Here is a 13641-nt window from a genome sequence, read left to right as displayed (position 1 = left end):
GCTTGCAATTAGATGTTTTTTTGAAAGCTTATTTTTTCACTTTCCATGTGAACTTTCTTTTTTCTCTCTTTTATATATGTGGCCTTTTACATGTCTGAACAAGAGAAAAACTGAATAGAATGCCTGGCAGTTTGGAACTTTAACAAATGGATGGCAAAAATCTGGTGAGCGAGTTTTCAGGCTTAGACTGCCCACTTCAAACGTCCTTCAAACAAAAGCTGAAGACGAAAATAAAGCCCCACCTGGTACTACTGTTTGCTAAAATAATAATAAATAGATTTCGTTTAATAAATAATTGCAACAGATTGTGGAGTGGAGTGGTTGAGGAAGTATTAATCACGGGGCTGGGGGCAGGTATCACCTGCTCTGGAGCAAGGCAAGTTTATTGTTAAATCACCTTCAGACTAACACTTTTCTGATAACTCTACCATTTCCACAGCAACTGGTCGCCTATGTTTACCCTTACTTAGCATAACAAGCACGATATTACACACAACACTGATAAAAATCAAGGGGAAAACTAACAGGTTTAGACTCACACCTGCCCAGGGTGCCAGAATATGGATTTGGCATCAAATAGTTATTTGTAAGGCGGCGATATTCAGTTTACATTGGATTATTTTGCGCTTTTTATAACAGGCTGACAGCATATCCTATCTCCCTGCCCTATTTGTCTATTTTATTGAAAGCATATGGTGATCAGATGATTCCCCGAAGACATATTTGGTTTGTGAATGTTGGAGAGGTTTTGCAATCTCATTAAAGACATAAATGTGTCGGGTTCTTCCGACCAAATGTTGCATTTAATTGCTACGTTCAGTTGAGATAAGACTAGCCTATTTTTATAAACGTAAAAGAGTCCGGTTCAGATCTGTCTGTTATTAAGACAGCATGCGCTCTTGACTTTTGGATAGGTTAGAGGACACCATATGTTCCTGGTTGCGTCTGGTAATGTTGGGCGCACTTAGAATCTGGGGAGAGGGGAGGTACACAAAGACTAGCCCTTGAACTTGAAAAAAGTTCACGAATCTTTTGTTTACATATTCCAAATTAAGCTTTCACAAAAATGTAAACACAGTATTCATATTACTTTAACGCGAGGTAAGACAAGGGGGGTTTGATGCGTCAAAAGGTGTATTGCGCACGCCACTTAACACCTGTTTCTTTCGTTGTCTTGTCGAAAACAGGCTTTCTTCCCTCCTTGTCGAATGTGTGTGCACCATGAAAAGGAAACCGTGATTTGTGGTGACATATGCTTAGCGAAATTGTGTATACTCTTCACAAAGAACAGCTGCTCGTCCCAATATACAGTACCTACCCAATCATAATACCTGCAGACGAAGAATCGGCGCTGTCTTCCATCCCTGTCCTTGCCTCTCCAGACTACCAATCCTTCTGACAACTGTTGGGTTTCATGACTTTATTGTCGCCTTAAAGCAGATGCACATTGTGGCAAAAAAAAAACACATAATCGCGCGCGCAGACATAAAAATGGTTCTCGGGAAACAAGTAACCACATATGCTCAGCTCAAGAGGCACATGTGCACTTTGTGGAAGGACCTTCCCACGTGGATCTGATAGCTACCCAACCTGAATAAAAGTTTTCCCAGTTTCATTAGACTAAGAAAAACATTTATTGTGTAACCCGAACACCGCCCTTACGCATATACCCAATCTGAAGGTGCGTGTTAACTTATTTAAAAGAAGGCAGAGTGCCCGACATGTCTCCATGAAGTCTGGTGCAGTGTTCCTATTTATGCCGCTTAGTTACTGTACTTCTCTATTTCGTGAGGTACTGTAGCTGTCATCATCAGGTAAAACAGGTGTATCGTATGCATGGCATAACGGTGGTAAAGGAACAAGTAATAGGTTTATTCCATGCTGATAAAAGAAGAAAGAAAACATAACGTTTCGGCCATGGGGCTGAAGAAGGCCCCACGGCCGAAACGTTGTATTTTCTTTCTTCTTTTTTTCAGCATGGAATTAACCTATTACTTGTTCCGATGCAGCCTACGCATGCTGACGCAGCTACCCACCTGAACTATAACGGTGGTATACCAATGTTTTAGCATTTAATTATTAGAGCTTGTTCGAAGTTACGTAAATTTAAACCGTGTTAAGCAGATCTAAAAGTTCAGGCGAGTAGCAGCGTCAGCATACTGTACGTAGCCTGCAAAGGAACAAGAAATAGGTTTATTCCATGCTGAAAAGAGAAGAAAGAAAACACAAAGTTTCGGCTGTGGAGAAGAACGTTGTGCTTTCTTTCTTCTCTTTTCAGCATGGAATAAACATATTGTTGCTTTGCAGATCTAAAAGTTGCTTGTTAAATAAGGCACGAGGATAGGTTAACTGGAAATAAGCGATGTGACATGTTAGGACAGAACTGGGATTGAAAATTTCTAGAACAGAGAATAGAGGCTGTTCAGGTTATTTTGGTATTGTGTGATTTCAACATGAGTTCGTAAACTTCTTTGCACATACACTACTGTAAAAGGTCAAATAACGCAGAGGTCTGTAAGTCGTGTAGACCGTAATAAATTTACAATGTGTTTTGGAAAATATATGCCTATCCACTGCGTAATAATCTGAGTTCTTGAACAGTATTTTTAAATTCATCCTCATTTTAAAACATACAGCATAAAACATAAGTTAAAAGGTTCTATTTATACAGTATATGTAACACAATATTAACATATGGACAAGCAAAGTGTGCTTTCTATAAAACCCATATAAAAATGATCGATTATTTAAATCAATAAAAATTGATGAAATATTTCATGCATGCTACAAGCCAAATAAATAAAACTACCCTGCATAATTATAATTATTTAGGGAATATTTTAAATTGTTTATAGAGCTAAGCTTGCAGACGTCTTGAAATCCTCTTTTATTGATCTTTCAATTATCTGTTAATCTGTTAGTCTCTTAAATGCCATGGATTCATATAATTCTACTGTGATTATAGTTTTATAGATTCGTTTCTATTTATTATTTTGTTGCTTTTGTTAAATATGATGTTGGTGTTTTATATATCAATTGTCCTTATTTAACATTATTGTACTGTGCCACTATCAGAAATCCAATATTTGGGTACATATTTATTAATTTGTTTGTTTTATATTTGTTTTTATTTATTTGTTCTTGGGTTTCTCTTTGTGACAACAAGGTCACTGAAATCTGTTACATGGGAAAATTACTGTCAATGTCTCTCATATTTGCTAATTAGTCATGAACTGGATGTAATGATAAATTTACTGCTAGATGAGAAGATTTGACTTTATTTCATAGATCTATTGTGCAATCAGACAGAAAAGTCAAAATCACATATGACTAATCCTGAGGTCATACTTGTGTGGACAAGCTTTTAACATGCCTTCAGAAAACGAACAGAAATTTGTCTATTTTTGAGGAATGTCAGACTGCAGGTACTGTATATGATATTTTATGAAATCCTTTATATTTGGACAACAAAAAATCAATAATTATATTAGAAAAAAAATATTTCACAAGGGTAGAGTTTATTTGCTGTTTTAATCTGTTATGCATCACTCAAAGAAACAGAAGTAGAACAGGATTATACATTGGAATGCTGATTAATATTTATATACATTTACAGGTACATATAAACTACAAAAATAAAACTGAAAAAGTCTTCACAGTGTCTTTCAGCAAACAAAGGATTACACAATAAATATTGTATACTGAGGTGAAAAGTGGTATAAAGTAAGCGAATTGATTACAGTTATAGACTCCCATAACATCTCAAAATAAACAGACTAAATCAAAAAAGTATGAGACAAAATGTCATCAAACATCAGAATCCAGTAGATACACATACTGGACATGATATATATTAATATAACTTAATATGCTTCTTTTTGTAAATTGTCTGTAATCTTTAGGATTTCACGAACTTGTAAATAAAACTCACATTCTTTAAAAATTTTTATACAAGAGGAAATTCAATTTTGTGGTAAAATGAAAAGAAACTATAGCAATTTTCCATAACAGTGTTCAGAATTCTGTTCACATGCTTTACTTAAGTACTTGCAATTTTCTTCTGTTTATGAGTTTATACAATACATACCTGTACTGTAAGACTCATAATTCATCCTCTATATATTTCTTCGCTCCACTTGGTGAATGCCGAGGAAGATTTAACCCTAATGTCTTAAATTAGAAGAAATTTGCTCAAGTAAAAAAAATCTATCTTTAATATACAGTATTATATTGTAAATACAGTAAAAAATATACAGTGAACTCTATTATGAATAGTGAAAAAAAATCTATGAACGAATAAACCTAATAAATACATGGGGCACAATAGCACTAAATATTACTAAATGCCGGTAAATGAGTCATACAGTAGCAGTCAAATAATATTATTATTGTAAAGAAAATAATAAAAATATTCCATGACTTGAAATAGAACATTTTACTTCAAAGACTTTGTTATTTATATTGTGATGAAATTTAACTATTATTATTGCTAATATTTTTACTTGGAATACATATACTATTTTCTGCCATGATCTACTGTATAGTAGATACGAGAAAACAAATGAAATAAAATGAATTACAACCTTAAATTTCTCAACACTCATGCAGTCACAGAATTAGTTAATGCAGACAGTATTTTTTATTTTTCAAGTAAATCTATGTTAAAATTATTTGACATCAGTCTGCACCCGAAATATATATATATATTTTCTATTGCTTATCAGGCCTTTCATATGGCTTTTTGCAAGGTGTCCTAACTTCTTACCGGCGAGAAAGGGTTATATTTCTCCCTTAATGGATGGTAGCTGTATTTGAAATGCACAGTAACAACTTTATCATTAAGAGGCATTTTAAGATTTTCCTTTTTCAAAATGATTCTTTTGTTGCCGTTGTCTGACAGACACCCCATCTCTGAAATCTGTAGGGCGTCTCTTTTAGGCTTTGCATCACACATAAAGGGTTCATTCTCAAAGGTTTCCTTTGGGCAGGTCTGGTGCAAGTGCTTAATTAGCTGCCTGCAATTACCCCTCATGGCCTATTGGAACGTTGAGTGAAGGCAGTTTTCACTCTCAGTCCTTAGAACAACTATACAGTAAGAACATGGATCAAATGTTATAATCATAATGAGGGTTTCATATACAGTACATAACCTTTATTCAGTGGTGTGAAAAGTCTATCTGTATGCTGTTTGTACAGATACTAATTGGAAACAAAGCAAAAATAAGAAGAGGATGGAATGACATCAGATTAAAAAACATATATACTGTAAATTGAAAGATTGTAAGTATGTAGAATACCAGATGAAATTAATGAATTGCTCAATCACTAAAAAAATAACAATAACAAAAAATATTTTAATGCCCATTGTTTCTAGGAAGGGAGAGAAATATTTATAGAATGCATAAAATATAAAAGGCTTTTAAAGGGGTCCTCTGTGTGCTTCAAATGAGAAAATATATTCACAGTACTGATTCATAATTTAAGAACAGTTCTACTGTGGATTATTAAGGCTTTTGAAAAACTATTTTTAATAACAGCTGTTCCATAAGTTTTGGCACAGTTGTGACAATGCTACTATGATGCTGGTCATCAGAATTATCAGGAAAGCTGAACATACCTGTTGAAAAAGGATGAGACAGCATACACTGTTTATGCATATGGAAATGTACTCATTTCTGTGAAAACAAAATGCAACAGAGCATATTTTACAGGAAAGTTATATATTTACATTACATTCTTAACAGTGCTATGCTATAGAATACACAACAGTATCCATGACATGAGCCTGACATACTGTAGTAGTACTACCACAACAACAATACTACTACGAATACTATTATTAGTAATGTTTATTTTATGTAGCTCCTACATAGTACCATACCTTAGCACAACCATCATGGTAGCTCAAAATATACTTAAGCTTATGAGTTCCTCGTGTGTTATGGACAGTGCAGTATATTATCAGGATCTGAGATTTGTGATTTTTGAGGCAACGTCTGAATTTCAAAATCTTGGCCGAGCCAAGATACAGGTAAATCAGTTATATTTGTATTGGTTTTGTAAATAGGCTCTTGAGCAACTGCGAGATGTGTAGTTGTGTTTGTGTATACTGTATAATAATTGTATTCTTCCGCTGTGGAGTTGTACAAGTGGCTGTCTAATTTTCATGCAAGTCTAAAAGAAGCAGCAGTCTGGTGACGGTCTTTGGACTGGGAAGTTGTACTGTAAGGCTAAATCAAGAATGCTACCCTTGAGAAATGTACTTCATTCATATTGTTCCAGGAAAACACTCAGCTGTACAAATTGATCTACATAATCTTATTTATATGAAAGTGTTAGTCACCATAGTGACAGTGAGATCACGTTAAGAAAACTGTTCCGCTGCATGATCTCGCAAACTTTGTCACTGAGAATACGCTATGCAAAATGTGTGCCATAGTTTGATTTTTTTGTCCCTTAGCACTTTGAGTAAACATTCCCATCTGGATACAACTTCCCCAAAATGTATTTTTCCATCCCACTTATTCACAAGCAGTGTATTTTACATTGAAATGTTAATTGTGGAACCAACTAAAAAACTGTTATAAATATAGTGGTCATTATTGGAAATCATTTGGCACAAATACAGGTCACATGAGAGTCTGTAGTAGGGCAGATGGTTCAGTATCAAGTAATTATGTAGCAAAGTTGAGCCCCTCCTGGTTGGCTATACTGCAATCATTTTGCTAAAATATCTTTAAGATCCCGTAAACATTGATTGGAGGTTGCAGGGCTGGTGCTGAGGATATTGATTCAATGCTTATTTGGGAAGAATGTTATTTAAATGTATTTTAATTAGTGCAATTACATTTTGAAGAGAAAAAAAAGCAGTTTGGCAGTAACATAATAATGCAGATTTCTTTGAGCTCCAGAATACAATGGTGAACAATAAAAAGTACCTCCTAAAAGAAGAGGAAAATACTTTTAGTTCCACTATTTCATGATCCAAATCTCTATGCCACCTGTTCTTATGTTCTGAGACTAAGCTACTTGTGTGTTAAAAGTCCTTTAAAGGCAGAGAAAAAAATCAAACATAATCTTGCCTAAATTGGAGCCCCAGGGCAGTGCACTGCATTGACTTTTAAAACAGTAAAATAATACCTCCACTGAGCCACCTGACTAAGGAACTTCTTAATCAACAATGCCCTGCTTTAAAAAAAATAAAAAAATGGATCCCAGTAATGTGCATCATTATTTGTATAGTGCAAGACTTCAAAGCTTATCTCAGGGCAAAACATAAAGGATTTGTTGTACAAAATGACCTTTCAAAGCAAGGTTACAAGCAAATATTTTGGATCCCAGAGAAACCTACAGTACATTGCATTCACATTAAAATATTGTTGGTGAATGTGGGATTCATATTAATATACCTTAATATTTTAAAATGCCAAGCACACGCGTGATGTGTCATTTGAGTTATAGAATTCTTTATGACGTTTCAGTATTATCATGTCCAAATCTGAGAATGCTCCGTTTTTGCCTCCAGGCAGTTGATGGGATAATAAATTTATGCTTGTGGCTTCTTTCATGCTTTAAAATTAAGTTGCAACTTAACCCCCAGTCAAAAATACATATCTATAAGTCAAGGTTTTTGTAATTACGGTAATGAAACAGATGACATTATTTATCATATGTTTTCTTTATTTTTCTTATCGACTGGATTGGAAAACATCATAGTCTCATAGCGCCACCGTGTGGCAAGATAATGTACCAAGTGTGAAGCTAGAAGATAAGAGTGCTTGTTTTTTACTCTACTGTGAGGAGAGATTGGTAAATCGTAGTAAAGGTTCTTCTTTCTAATTCTACCAGATAATCTTCTGCCATTAGAGAATATATGAAACCAATAACAATGGACTTTTTTACAAGCAAAATGTAATTTAAATATACTTTTTGTTAGACAAAAGTGTTTTTAAAAATCATCACAATCAAAAGCATTTTAAAACTGTATTTGCGATGCTCAGAATCTGCTGCATGACCACAAAATTAAATATTTTGTCTATAAATCTTTGCAAATAGTTTATAGATAACATCTCTGTGTTTCCTTAAATACCAGGTCTCCTGGTCTCTTAAAAACTCATATACACTTTTAATTTCTGATAATACTACGTTCACACAGAAAGATGCAAGGGTACATGAACAATATTTGATCCTAGCATACAGTATATTGTAACTGTTTATTTGCTTTGATTCTCTTTACTTTTTTTCATTTTAATTATCATCTACAGTAAGTGTTTAGAGAACCACATTACATGATCATCTTCAGCATCATGACAGGACAGATTGGACTATTTTCTCACAATTATTTTGAATAAAAAAGTATATTCTATTCTGTCTTCTGAATCTTCTTGCACTACTTTTTAATTTGTATCTTTTGGTCCTGATAAATTTTTTTTTTGGTTTGGATAATTGTTTTGTTTGTGTCAGTCTTTTTCTGGGTTCTAAATAATTATTTTTGGAAAATGAACAAAGGAAAAGCAGAGTTTTTTTCCACATTCATTTGTACATTGTTTGAATATTTTCAGTCGACAGCTTGCATACTAAATACACTGTGTCTTTAGGAGACACACAGAGAGGACCTTTTTTATAACTGACCTACAGTATGCAAGCAGATAAAGATGTTTAAAATATTAAGCAATTTGACAAGCCTAATTATGAAATTCAGAAACGTTTTTAGGAATATTTAATGCTGTGTCCAGTTAATGTCACTTTATAAAGTATTTTTTCATACAGGCTTGTAATGTTCTGTTTTTTTTACTCCCCTCCCGTGCAGGGGTCCATTTTTGGAGGAGGGTGTGTCTTTAAATTGGGTCTCTCTCTGGATTGGTTGAAGAGAGCGGTCCGGTTTTAAATGCCGGTACAGGACGTCTTGAGAGTGTCTCTGAAGAGAGGTGTAAGAAAAAAAAAACGGTGAAAATGCAAGACGTATTGGATTTGTTTTCTTAGCTGTGTTTTTTGTTTTGTTTTCCGTTATAGCTTAGTTTAGATAGAGCAGACAGATAGATCGCGGAAGACTTGGCTTTTGCTTTGCCACCCTTTTCTCGGGAGACAGGTTTAGCCGGTATTGGGTTGTAGAATAGTGTAATTAGTGTTTTTTGTTTGTTTGTGTATATCCATCCGTTAAACCCTGGCTCATGTGTTAGTCCCCATTCGCCCCTAGACTGAGCCATATTGGGGATGTAACAGGCTCATAAATGTGAATTCTGGATTTAATGAAAATCTGATAAAGAAGGTGGCGCCATAGTACTTAAAATTATGTGAAGTTACTGTTAATTAAATTAGATGACCTAGATGACACTGTTACATCAGTTTTGCTGGCAATACATACAATATTTCACCAGTAAGGATAATATTTAGGAACCTGAGAGGGGTAACCTTCCCTTTTCTAACAGCTTTATCCAATACAGGGTCATGGGGGAGCCATTGCCTGTCCTGGCAGGGATCACGTGCAAGACAGAATATATCAAAATAATCACATGAGCGTGGGGAGAATACACAAAACCTGAACATGGGGAGAACATACAAACCCTACACAGCTGTCCCCAGGAATTGGGCCCAGGGCCCAAATGCTGCAAGGCAGCAATTCTAACCATAACGCCTCCATGCTGCTCCTGAAAGGACTAACTACCTTCCCAGTTCCTTAAGGTCCTGGGGAGACTAGCATCTTTTTTTAATAGAGGCACTTAAGTTACCTACTGTATTTGCTCCATGCTGGCATGAGGCAGCCAGAGCTCTGCACCAACCACAGGGCCCTGTACAAGGAGGTGAGGAGGCACCTGGTTGCCGGAGAAAGGCTGCGGGTTCCTAGACAAGTCTGGGAAAGGATGCAGCCATAAGAAATGGACAATAAGTTAAAGGACCTCAACTGGATGACCATGCACCAGAGGCTGGTGACCAGAGAGGTCCTCTACAGACACTCACCCACCAGGAATCCACATTGCTCCTGGGACAAGTGTTTTGTCGAGGAAACACAGGAGCATGTGTTCTGGAGCTGACCCTGTTCCAAAGCGGTGTGGGGCAGAATAGACAACACTATGTAACTCCTGGGAGTGGCACAAATGCACAGCTACAAGTGCATCTTGCTGGGGCTGGTATAGCGGAGCGCGGAACCGCGATGGTCACATTGGATGGGAGTGTACTTCGCCCAGGCGCAGTCAGCAGGGGAGGGTGTAGTGGAGCTAGTTTGGACATGGTGACATGGTGCATAGCAGGGACCTCAGCCGCCTGGGCTGTGGGAGGTCTCCTTTAGCTCATGTGGTTGGTTCCCTGTTGCGTTATGCCGGAGACATGGGTTCATGCCCCAGGAGTTGCGGGACGAACCGGTGGGGTGGAGCGGCGGAGGGCACGAGACCGGAATGGTCAAAGGGACACAGTACTAGCTTTGGCTACTGGTGTCCCTAACAAAACAAGGACTATGGAACGCGAGGAGCACTCTCACCTAGCACAACACAGAGTTGGGTGTGAAGGAGAATGAAGCGTGATGTTGCCAAATGGGTCTTCTCAATGGCAAAGGAGAGCTGGAAGGGACTGTGGACCCTCGACAGGGACTCAAGAGGAAATCTCTATTCCTTGGAGCTCCGTAGTTTCAGAGCCGGAACAGGGAAAAGGCACGGACAACAGCAAGTGGTAGGGCTTGGAGGGACTCTTTCATTGTGCAAGTCCAGCCCCAGCATCCGCTTGATCTGATTGATTAAGGGCAATCACCTGATTGAGAAGGAGTTTAATGTTTTGTTAGAATGTGTACTTATTGAGAGATGATTTTTGATTAAATAAAGTTTATTTTGATAGAAAAAAAATTGATTGCTCCATTCTAAGAGTTTTGTAAAGTCTCTCAGTTATATTTCAGTGTGGGAGGGCTTCCACTCTTGCCCTGAAATCATGTGTGAAGTCTCACTGAGCACTCTCTGTACCCAACTGGGGGTGGAAGCCCGTACCCACAAATAAATGTTGAAAAAATGCAATGATACCCTCTTTCTTGTGAATGGGATAAATACATATTCTAGTAAAACAGTTCAATTGTACAAGCATAACTGCCCTTTCTTTCTACTTCAACTTCTTCTAATAATATTGTAACGTGACAGGTTTGGCGAGGATGGAGACAAGAACTCATGCTCTTTTAATACAGTCAGTGCTTTATTAGTCGGATGGGTGTCTGGCTCAGCAACAACCACACAAGAACTAAGACCAGACAAAGCAGGTTACACCACACTGGGGTCATTTTGAGTACAGGTACAGTACATGGGTATAGGGTGGAAAGTATGCACAAGTATAAAAGATAAGATAAGATCACTTTATTAGCTATACTGTATACAATTTCTTGTATTCAGAATTTGTCTTTTTCACATACCCCAGCTTGCTCTCTATGAGAGACATAGACACAGAGAAGCTTGGGGTCAGAGTGCAGGGTCAGCCCTTGTACAGTGCCCCTGGTGTGGTTGCTCAGGAGCCCAATTAAGTAGGATTCCTCTGCTGGCTGCGGGATTTGAACTGGCAACCTTTCAGCCAAAGGTGCAGATCCTTAGCCACAGAGCCACCGCTCCACCCCTAAAAAGGGTGCAAAACTGGGATATAAATATTTTACAGTTATCTGGGCAACCTCACACAGTGTACAGCCATTCCTGGATAGTCAGCGGCGCTGGCAAGAGGCTCCCTAGTCCCCGTCGTGGCTCTTATTCCCGTCCTGCCCTTCACCGCATACTAAAGCCGGGTGCTCTTCGGCCGCAATGCCAGGCGAGGGCGCCACACTGCCCCCACCTGAGACGTCTGGCATCCCGCCGACGTCCAGTTAACCAGCTACATTACACATGAAATCCTCCAGGCACAGCGTGGCGAGTCCAGCGGTCCGCCTTCTCGTCCCCCTGTGGGCTGGTGAAATCTGGACCTGGCTTCTCTTTGGGTTCCTCCGCGCCCTCCCGTTCAAGCGCCCCCTTGCGAGCCCTGAAGGGAGCCAGGCAGTCTTGGTGCAGGACCACCACGCTCACTTGCTTCCCAAACCAGACACGGTAGCAGACATCCCCCACGACCTCCAGGACCTCCCCTGGGTTCCTCTCACGCCTGGTTGTAGACCCAGAAGAGGTCCCACGGTCTGAAGATTGTAGTACCGATTCTGTCGTACCCCAGTCGCTCATCGGGCGAAGCTGTGTATCCGCAGCATCCACTGCTGCAGGTCCCACTCATAATCCGGCCCAGCATGAGCCAGGCCAGGGTGCACCTGGTGGACTCCTGCACAGTGGTCTGGTACGCCTAGAGGGTGAGAGGTAAGTGGCAGTCCCAGTCCCGCTGGTGCCGCGAGACCAGGGTGACCAGTTGAGTGGAGAGTGTCCGGTTAAAATGCTCCACCAACCCGTTGCTCCGGGGGTGCAGTGGGGTGGTCTGTGTTTTCTTAATCCCCAGGTGGTGGCACACCCCTGCGAACACCTGGGACTCGAAGTCCCACCCTTGGTCACTGTGGACCTCCTCCGGCACCCCCAGCCTGGTGAACATTCCCTCCAACAGGGTCTCGGCCATGGTAGTCGCGCTCTGATCCGGGAGGGCATAAGCCTTGGGCCGCTTCGTAAAATAATCCATGGCCACCAGGACGTAGCGGTTGCCCGCTTGCTTCCACCCCGCTGCGGGTGGCCTCTTCATGCTTCTCACACCAGGCGCAGTAGTGGCAGTCCACTGCCTCGCAGGGGCGCTGCGAGAGAGCGTCTGCGTTTTGGTGGCAAGACCCTGCACGGTTCACGACCATGCCACGGTATGGGGTGTCGGCCAGTTGCGCACCGTGGCGACTTTCCCTGGGTCCGTGGCCACACCCGTGGCCAACCACACGCCCCAGGAAAGTAACCTCCCGCCTCAAGAGCTTGCATTTCCTGGGGTTAAGCTTCTGCTTCCCACTCTGGTCAGCCCGCATACTCTGGACACCCCCCAACCCCATCTCCTGCGAGACAGATCCATTCCCCCTGCCCCACTATCTCCCACCAGCCAAAATCTAGGCAGCCACCCCACCTGCTGCAACCAGTCCAACCCCAGGATGCGGTCCTCACGTATTTGTGCGAGATAAAAGGGGTGTTGCTGAGGACCTCTGCACAATGTCCCGTCACTGTACTCCCATCCTGGAGACAGGGGGATGGTTGAGCCGGTGTCGACCAGGCCTTGGCCGTGCTGGCCCTCGAATAGGCAGGAGAGGAACAAACCCCGGCCGTGGCCAATCCTTCCCATGGTGGCATGCGGAATGTAGCACTCCTCCTCAAACACAGCATCGGCCTGCTCCGCCAGAGCCAAAGCCTGCTCCAAAGAGTTTAGCGCTGCCAGCATCACATGGTGCATCAGCTCTGTCGGTGCCAGGGCTCAGAGGAACGCCTGGAACGCTATCTCCTGATGGGCCTCTTCCATGAGGGTCAGGTAACCCTGGTGGGCTAAGTAGCCCACGTCTGTGGTGACCCGCCAGAGGGGCTCTCCCGGTAGGCGCCAATGTTGGGCCAGCTTTGCCCGCAGCAATCCGGGGGCCTCCCCTCCTGTGCCAAAACCCCTCCAGAGGGACGACGCCAATGCCACGTAGCTGTAGCACTGGTCACAGAGGACACCCAGCAAAGCCTGGCAGGCCTTCCCTTCCAGAGCTGCAGC

The sequence above is a fragment of the Lepisosteus platostomus genome, chromosome 6 (genome assembly GCF_059453375.1).
Source record: "Lepisosteus platostomus isolate fLepPlt1 chromosome 6, fLepPlt1.hap1, whole genome shotgun sequence".
NCBI classification, from domain to species: domain Eukaryota; kingdom Metazoa; phylum Chordata; class Actinopteri; order Semionotiformes; family Lepisosteidae; genus Lepisosteus; species Lepisosteus platostomus.
The sequence above is the reverse complement of the archived record's forward strand: the minus strand, read 5'-3'. Positions refer to the sequence as shown.